Consider the following 8,586-nt stretch of genomic DNA (forward strand, 5'->3'; position numbering starts at 1 on the left):
GACCTCTCTGGCGGTTACAGTCAAGATCAGATGGGGCTGTTGTCACCTGGGGCTGGGACGTCCAAGCTCACTTCCGTGGTTGTTGGCAGGAGGCTTTGCTTGCTTGCTTGCTTGCTTTTTTTTTTTTTTTAAAGACTTTATTTATTTATTTGACAGAGAGAGACACAGCGGGAGAGGGAACACAAGCAGGGGGAGTGGGAGAGGGAGAAGCAGTCTTCCCGCCGAGCAGGGAGCCCGATGCGGGGCTCGATCCCAGGACCCCGGGATCATGACCTGAGCTGAAGGCAGACGCTTAATGATTGAACCACCCAGGTGCCCCCCCCCACCCCCCTTTTTTTTTGAGGCTTTACTTTCTCACTGACTGTTGGTAGGAGACCTCAGCTCTTTGCCGTGGGGCCTTCTCTGTAGACTTAGTGTCCTCACTGTCTGGCAGCTGACTTCCCCAGAGAGAATGATTTGAGACAGAAGGCAAGAGTGAGTGCCCGAAACAGAAATTGCAGTCTTTTCTTAACCTGGTACCAGAACCGACATGCTATAAGTTGTTGGTTGCAGAGACCACCTCGGTACGGCGTGGGAAGGGACTACAGAAGGGTGTGAATCCCAGGATGGCCGGGGGGCGGGAACCACTGGGGGCCATCTTGGAGGCCAGCTGTCACAAGACGGCCAAATAGGAACACTGACATCCTTAGAAAGTCACATTTCAAAGCCAGCGACTGGATCCACCAGCTTGGGCTCCCCAGACTCTGTAGGCCTTTGGGGTTTTAGACGTGGAGACTTTGACTCCTGATATGTGCTCTGCAGATAGGCCCCCACTCTTGTTCCTTTCCAGTTGAGCTTTGAGTGGGGGGGTCTTTGTCCTGTCACCCATTCAGCATTGCCCAAGCTGTTAGGAAAGCCAACAGATTTCATACAAGGTTTGGACTCAACATCTGAGCAGCAAACGATGCTTTCTTACCCTTCTAAAGGACTCTTAAGAAAGAAACCTGTTAGAATCTGGGACTGAGATCTGTTTCATTTAGCAGCTGAGGTTGTTGTCGGGGTCATTTGAGTTTGGTGTTCTACTTTAGACCTTTAAACCAGGGGCGCCTGGGTGGCTCAGTTGGTTGAGCGACTGCCTTCGGCTCGGGTCATGATCCTGGAGTCCTGGGATCGAGTCCCGCGTCGGGCTCCCTGCTCGGCGGGGAGTCTGCTTCTCCCTCTGATCCTCCCCCCTCTCATGTGCTCTCTCTCTCTCATTCTCTCTCTCAAATAAATAAATAAATAAAATATTTAGACCTTTAAACCAAGTACCTGCAGTGGAGGGGAAAATACACCAATCCCAGAGTGGCCAGACCTGGTTTGAATTCCCGCTTTGTCACTCTCAGTGCATGAACATGGGTAAGTGACCTATGCTCCGTAAACTTTGTTATTGCATCAAAAAGAAAAGAAAAGGAAAATAATAATAATATCTAGCTCACAGGTTGTTGTGGGAATTCATTTAGATACAAAGTAAAAATGTCTCACCTGGTGCCCCAAACTTAGAAACTACTCGGGAGATGGTGGCTGACATGGAAGTTATTGTACCATATGGAGAAATAACCCTAGCATTTTATTTCATGTTTTTTAGTTTTTTGAAATCTATTTTTTTAATATAAGAAATTGGTCAGTTCCAAGTATAAAAGTGATAATATTAAAAGATTTGCTGCAGTCTTAGCTGTGGTTTTATTATATCCTAGAGCTTTAGAATATTCCGAGGACCCATTTTGCAAGGAAAGTAATGGAAAAAAAAATGATTCAGGCTATAAAAATTCCAATTTGCAGTTGACTTCTCAGGAACACATCTCTTCCCTAAAGTGAGGGGCATGTGTATCCAGATGAGGGGAGAGGACCCCTTGTCCCCTTTCTGTTCATTCATTCCTTCATAATCAGACAATGAGAGTCTTTTGGCAAAATAGCTGCCTGTCTACAGGTGCAATTTCTCAGAAATAATCACCTCGAAACTTCTTTTCCTGAGAGTCTCATCTGCAAAGTGCTTTCTCATCAAAGATACATTCCTATTTCCAAGGCAGCAGTGATGCTATTTTCTTTTTTCAGTATGCATTGTCATTTGGTGCGGAGGGCTCTCTCTCTACGTTCTACACGTCAGGATATTGAAAGTCGCCGCAACTTCAGGGCAAGTGTCACCTATCAACAGCTCCCGAATAACTAATCAGGAGTGGGAGATGGAGAATCACAATGCAGAACACTCATTTTCTACTCTTACAGGGCTCATGATTAAGCTGAGGAAAAGGCCTTGATTCACCCTCTGTGCGTGCGTGCGCAAGCTCGTGCCTTGCATTTGCTGGTGAAGGGTAGACCAGATGCCCAGAGGGACTTTGCCTGTCAGGCCGGGAAATAGGATGGGAGATGAGTAGTTAGGTATCACTTCCTATGAGGCATCCCCCTCACCTCTTCCCATCCTTTCAGGTGGTGAAATGTACCGTCTCCTGAGGTCATTTGCTCCCTAAAGAATCAGACGACTGGCCTCATAATAGACACTGGAGAGTTTCCAAATTCAGCATCTCCAATCTGATTTGAGTGGCTCTGCCTAAGTGCTTCCCCCTTAAACCCGGTGATGATTAAGAGCGTTTTCATGATGAGCCAGCCATGAGAAGATTAGAGTTTAGTGACTGCTGAGAACCAAGGACTCACGCCTGTGGTCCAGAATTGTGCCTACCACTGCCATCCTCTTCTCCCAGGTTCCTGATCCAGGGCTAGTGCAGGGCTCTGCATGCACACAGGAGGTTCTTAAAAATTGCCAACTGACTGACATGTTTTCTTTATTTTTATCGACGAATAATTGACATACAATGTATTAGTTTCAGGTGTACAACACAGTGACTGAGATTTATATACATTATGAAATGGTCGCCACCATAAGTCTAGTTACCATCTGTCACCATACAAAGTTGTTATAGTGTTATTGACTATATTCCCTGTGCTGTACATTATCTCCCTGTGTCTTATGTATTTTTTAATTGGAAGGTTGTACCTCTTAATCCCCTTCACCTATTTCACCCACCCCCCAACCCCTCCCATTTTGGTAACCATCAGTTTGTTCTCTGTATCTATGAGTCTCTTTCTGTTTTGTTTGTTTAGTTGTTTTGTTTTTTAGATTCCACATATAAGTGAAATCATATAGTATTTGTCTTTCTCTGTCTGACTTACTTCACTCAGCATAATATCCTCTGGGTCCATCCATGTTGTTGCAAATGGCAAGATTTCATTCTTTTTTTTCCCATTAGTATTCTGGGGTGTGTGTGTGTGTGTGTGTGTGTGTGTGTGTATGTGTGTGTGTGTATCACATCTTCTTTATCTATTCATCTACTGATGGACATTTAAGTTGCTTCTGTATCTTGACTATTATAAATAATGCTACAATGAACATAGGGGTGTATATGTCTTTTTGAAAGCTTCATTTATTTATTTTAGAGGGGGGTGGGCAGAGGAAGAAGGAGAGAGAATCTCAAGCAGAGTCCTCACTGAGCATGGAGCCCAGTGTAGGCCTCTGTCTCATAACCCTGAGATCATGACTTGAGCTGAAATCAAAAGTCAGATACTTAACCAACTGAGCCACCTGGGTGCCCCTATATGTCTTTTTGAATTAGTGTTTTCATTTTCTTTGGATAAATACCTAGAAGTGGAATTGCTGGAGAGTATGGTAGTTTTATTTTTAATTTTTCAAGGAACTTCCATACTGTTTTCCATAGTGGCTGCACCAATGTAAATTTTCATCAACAGTGCACAAGGGGTCCCCTTTCTCCACATGTTCACCAACACTTGTCTCCCGTCTTTCCGGTGATAACCATTCTCACAGGTGTGACGTGGTATCTCATGGCGGTCTTAATTTGCATTTCCCTGATGATGAGTGATGCTGAGCATCTTTTCATGTGCCTGTTGGTCATCCGGGTATCTTCTGAGGAAAAATGTCTATTCAGGTCCTCTGCCCATTTCTTAATAGGATTGGTTTTTATCTTTATTTTTTGATATTAAGTTGTACAAGATTTTTATATATTTTGGATGTTAAGCCCTTACTAGATATATCATTGGTGAATATCTTCTCCCATCCAGTAGGTTGCCTTTCATTCTGTTGATGGTTTCCCTCACTGTGCAAAAGCTTTCTATTTTGATGTAGCCCCAATTGTTTATTTTTGCTTTTGTAGTTCTTGCCTAAGGGGGCAGATCCAGGAAAATACTGCTAAGACTGATGTCTAACAGCTTACTGCTTATGTTTTCCCCTAAAAGTGTTATAGTTTCAAGTTTTACATTTAAGTTTTTAATCCATTTTGAGTTTATTTTTGTATATGAAAATATAAGAGGTCCAGTTCATTCTTCTGCATGTAGCTGTCCAAGTTTTCCCAACACCATTTTTTAAAGAGACTGTCTTTTCCCCATTCTATATTCTTACTGGCATAGTTCTTTACACACATAATTAGCTCATTTAGCTTAATCTATTCCTTTCCTTGAGTGATTTTAGGCTTACCTATGCTCACTCACCATTCCATTCCACCACCTGATCACTTCTGAGGTCATGCTCTATCTCATTCATCAACAAACTGAAATGCCCCTTGTCTGTAAAGTGCTAGGGAGAGAGCTAGTCTCTTGGCCACAGGAGAAGCCACGAATCACTGTCTCTTCCAGGCTCTGATAAGCTTATTTATTTCAAAGAAGGGCTGGGTAAAATGCATGAGCCTGCAGTGAAGCAGGCAATGCGAGGTTGTGGAGAAAAGAAGCTACCATTGACAGAACAAAGCTTTGTTTTGGGGCACGACCCTCCTAGCGCCTCCATGTGCTCACCAGTCCAGAAACTGTGACTCAAATTGTCCATGAGTTTTTACAGAGCTCAATCTGCAGCCTCCCTCCCCTCTCCAGAGTTCACGGTTGGGGCTGAAAGTTCTTGGTCTTTCTGGTGACCAGTCCCATCCTGAGGCTGTCTAGGAGCCCCACCCTGAGTCACTGCATTGGCACAAATTCAGGTGTGATTTTTTTTTTTTTTTTTGGACTCCAAACCATTATTTTGCACCACAACCCAAGAGCTGTAGTAGGGAGTGAAGGTGAATGGCCATTGTTCACTATGAAATTTTCACTCTGTTCTAATTACATACCACTTACATGTGTTTTATTAGGGAGATCAAACTCATCACAATGACTATTTCTTAGATGATGAAGGTAGTATACATTTTTACTAAATGGTTAAAAAGAAATAATTATCCAAATGATTTCTAGATCTCGTGTGTCATTTTTTTCATACTTTCACTATTGTTTTTCCCAAATTATCTCCTTTCAGCATTCCCATGAATGTAGCTGGCATGTTTTCAAATCCTTCGATAATGTATTCATGGTACTGGATTTTACCCTCTATGACCCATTTCAGCAAGTCTTTCAGAGCCTTCTGGCGGACCTCTCCTTGCCGGCGGGTGACGATGAACCCTTCCAGGCGGAGCTGCTGATAGATAATATTCTCTGGGGGTGGGCCTGGGGGAGGAGGGCAAGTACTATTATATGTAGAGATGGCCCCACATACAGCAATTCTTCCAAATTTCTTCATCTGGGGGATAACAATGTTTGAAAACTCTCCACCTACATTATCGAAGTAACAATCATAACCATCAGGAGAGGCTTTTTTCAAAGTTTCTTCCAAAGACTCTACTGTTTTGTAGTTAAAGGCAACATCATATCCAAGCTTTTTGAGGTAGGCAAGCTTTTCGTCAGACCCTGCTGCTCCAACAACTTTGCAGCCCTTGAGCTTAGCTATCTGCCCCACCACAGAGCCCACTGCTCCTGCTGCTGCATTAACCATCACTGTTTCTCCACCCTTCACACCACAGATGTCAAGTAGGCCAAAGTAGGCTGTTAGCCCTGTCATGCCCACAGAGCCAAAGACACCGGTAACGTGTCTGGCCATTCTGCGGGTAGCTTTTCCAGATCTTTCCCATCAGAAATAGAGTGCGTCGTCCAGCCTGAAAAAGCCACTACCACAGTTCCTGCTGGGAAGGCTGAGTTTTTACTTTCCACAACTCTGGCCACTTGCTGCCCCATCATCATATCACCCTCCTTCAGTCTTTTGGCCGCCACTCTCATATAAGGATCCACAGTAAGGAACAAAGCTTCCAGCAGGACCTCTCCATTTTTTAAGGATGGGAGTTCAACTGTCTTTAACTCAAAGTTACTATGAGTAGGGCTGCCTTCAAAGTGCTTCTTCAGGGTCCAGCTCTTAGCATGAACCATCCTGAAGTTTCCCAGCCCGCAGGTTCCACTACCTAGACAGAATGGTTGCGGTTGTCTCAGGTGTGATTTAAAGGGGTTAGTGATGGGGCACCTGGGTGGCTCAGTTGGTTAAGCGACTGCCTTCGGCTCAAGTCATGATCCTGGAGTCCCGGGATCGAGTCCCACATCGGGCTCCCTGCTCAGTAGGGAGTCTGCTTCTCCCTCTGACCCTCCCCTCTCTTATGCTCTCTCTCTCTCTCTCATTCTCTCTCTCAAATAAATAAATAAAATCTTTAAAAAAAAATAAAGGGGTTAGTGATGAGTAACCAAATACACTCCTATCATTCAGGAAATGCCAAAAGTTTAGGAGCACTGTGCCAGGAAGCAGGAACAAAGACCAAATATATATTTTTTATTATACCACAGTGTCCAGAGGTGATCCTTCAGGTTACACAGGGGATGGGTTTTCTAATATTCCCAGTGGAAATCCCCAGGACCAGTGGGAATCCCCAGGACCTCTTCAGATCAAAGGCACTGACCACAGCTGGTCTGAGATGGAAGAAATAGTGAAACTCTTGTTCTCATAGAGTTGGTATCCTTTGTTTGCAGTTGTTGTTTTTTTTTTTTTCCAAGTTGCATGGGACAGAAAACCCAGATTAAACGTGAAATTGGCCCAAGAAAAAAAACAGGATTTTATTGGCTTGTATAACTGAGAAGTCCAGAGAGACCACACATCTTTTCACAGGCCCTCCACTCTGCTTCTTTTTTTAAGATTTTTTTAATTTATTCATTAGAGAGAGAGAGCGCGCAAGAGAGAGCACAAGCAGGGGGAGGGGTAGAGGGAGAGGGAGAAGCAGACTCTCCGCTGAGCAAGGAGCCCAACTTGGGACTTGATCCCAGGACCCTGAGCCAAGGGCAGACGCTTAACTGACTGACCCACCCAGACGCCCCTCCACTCTGCTTCCTATCCATTTGCTCACAGGCTCCACACTGGTTCAGGGCCCTGCACACAGGAGGTGCTTAATAAATGCTTATCATGGCCACAAAATGGTCCCAGCAACAGCAAGCACTGTACCCTCACATCATAGCCTCTCAGTGGAGGGAGAAGATGCTTTTCTTTCTCAAAAGCCCCATCACAACAGCTGCTGGCATCTTCTTGGAGCCAATTGGGTCATGTGTTTATATCTGACCCGATCACCTGCAGATGGGATGGGGTCTGTTAAAGAAAAAAAAGCCATGGCACTTGTTAAAATGGTAAGGCAGACTTTATTCAGGACTATAGAAATAAGTATCAGGACAGCTCCAATGGGGCTTTGCAAGAGAGGAGATAAATGGGGCTCGACTCCCAATACAACAAGAACAAGTGGGAATTTGTGGCCAAGGAGCAGTGGGGGGTGCAGGTGGGGGCGGTCAGTGGATGGAAAATGACTAAGAGGAAACATCAAGGTTAAGGGGGAATTCTGGCTAAACTGACTGGGCAGGATTCTTACTGAAGGCAGGCCAGGGTGGTCAGATGTCACCTGGGGGTTGGTGGGGGTGAGGAGTTTAGGCAGATACCAAGGGTAGGGATTCTAGCTAAATTGACAAAGCAGAATTCTTGCTCAAGTTGGACCCTTGAGGACATGCCCAAGGATGGGGCCCAGGGGAAGAAGAACTCAGAGGAACCTGCGTAGACTTTGGTCAAGGAGAGAATGTTCACCGGGTCAGTACCCAAAACACAGGGCTGAGAATGAGGAGGGGCTGAATCCACCAACAGGAAAACTGCTGGGAGGAGAAGAGAAGGGGTGGAGGGGGACAATCAAAACATGTCCACCAGGGACATGGAGCCTATGACCCTAACCTGCAGAAGCATGTTGTTCAGTCCCTGAACCGCCAGGGGGTGAGGGGGTAGGTTACTGTGGGTTTGTTTCACTTGTTTACCCAGCATGGCCACTAATTAGAGAGAAGCTATACCAGGAGGGGACCTTAGACATCACCTAGCCAAGAGGCTCATTCTAGAGATGAGATCAAAGACAGGAGAGCTTAGTGACCCGCTCAAAATGACAAAGCAAGGAGGAGGCTGCACTGATCCCAGAACACAGATCTGCAGGTAGATGGTGACCACCAGCAGAACACTGGGGCCAGCTCCTGCCCACTCCCAAGGGCCAATCTTTAAATGTTCAGGAATGTTGCAGGTTGGTTGGCAACAGAAGCATTATCATCATCATCATCATTATTATTGTTATTATTTTAAGTAGACTCCATGCCCAACATGAGACTGGAATTCATGACCTTGAGATGAAGAGTCGCAGGCTCTACCAGGTGCCCCAACACAGGTGCCCCACACAACCATTATTAAAAATGAAATTGTATAAACTTACA

At 45.0% G+C, this 8,586-nt stretch overlaps 1 pseudogene; it reads right to left on the reverse strand.

The window, feature by feature from the left end:
* Positions 1-5,084: 5,084 nt before the first annotated feature.
* Positions 5,085-6,292, reverse strand: LOC112812061 (prostaglandin reductase 1 pseudogene; annotated as a pseudogene).
* Positions 6,293-8,586: the final 2,294 nt, after the last annotated feature.

The sequence above is a fragment of the Callorhinus ursinus genome, unplaced genomic scaffold (assembly GCF_003265705.2).
Source record: "Callorhinus ursinus isolate GAN/ISIS: 27379988/994484 unplaced genomic scaffold, GSC_fseal_2.0 scaffold18, whole genome shotgun sequence".
In the NCBI taxonomy this organism is placed as follows: Eukaryota; Metazoa; Chordata; class Mammalia; order Carnivora; family Otariidae; genus Callorhinus; species Callorhinus ursinus.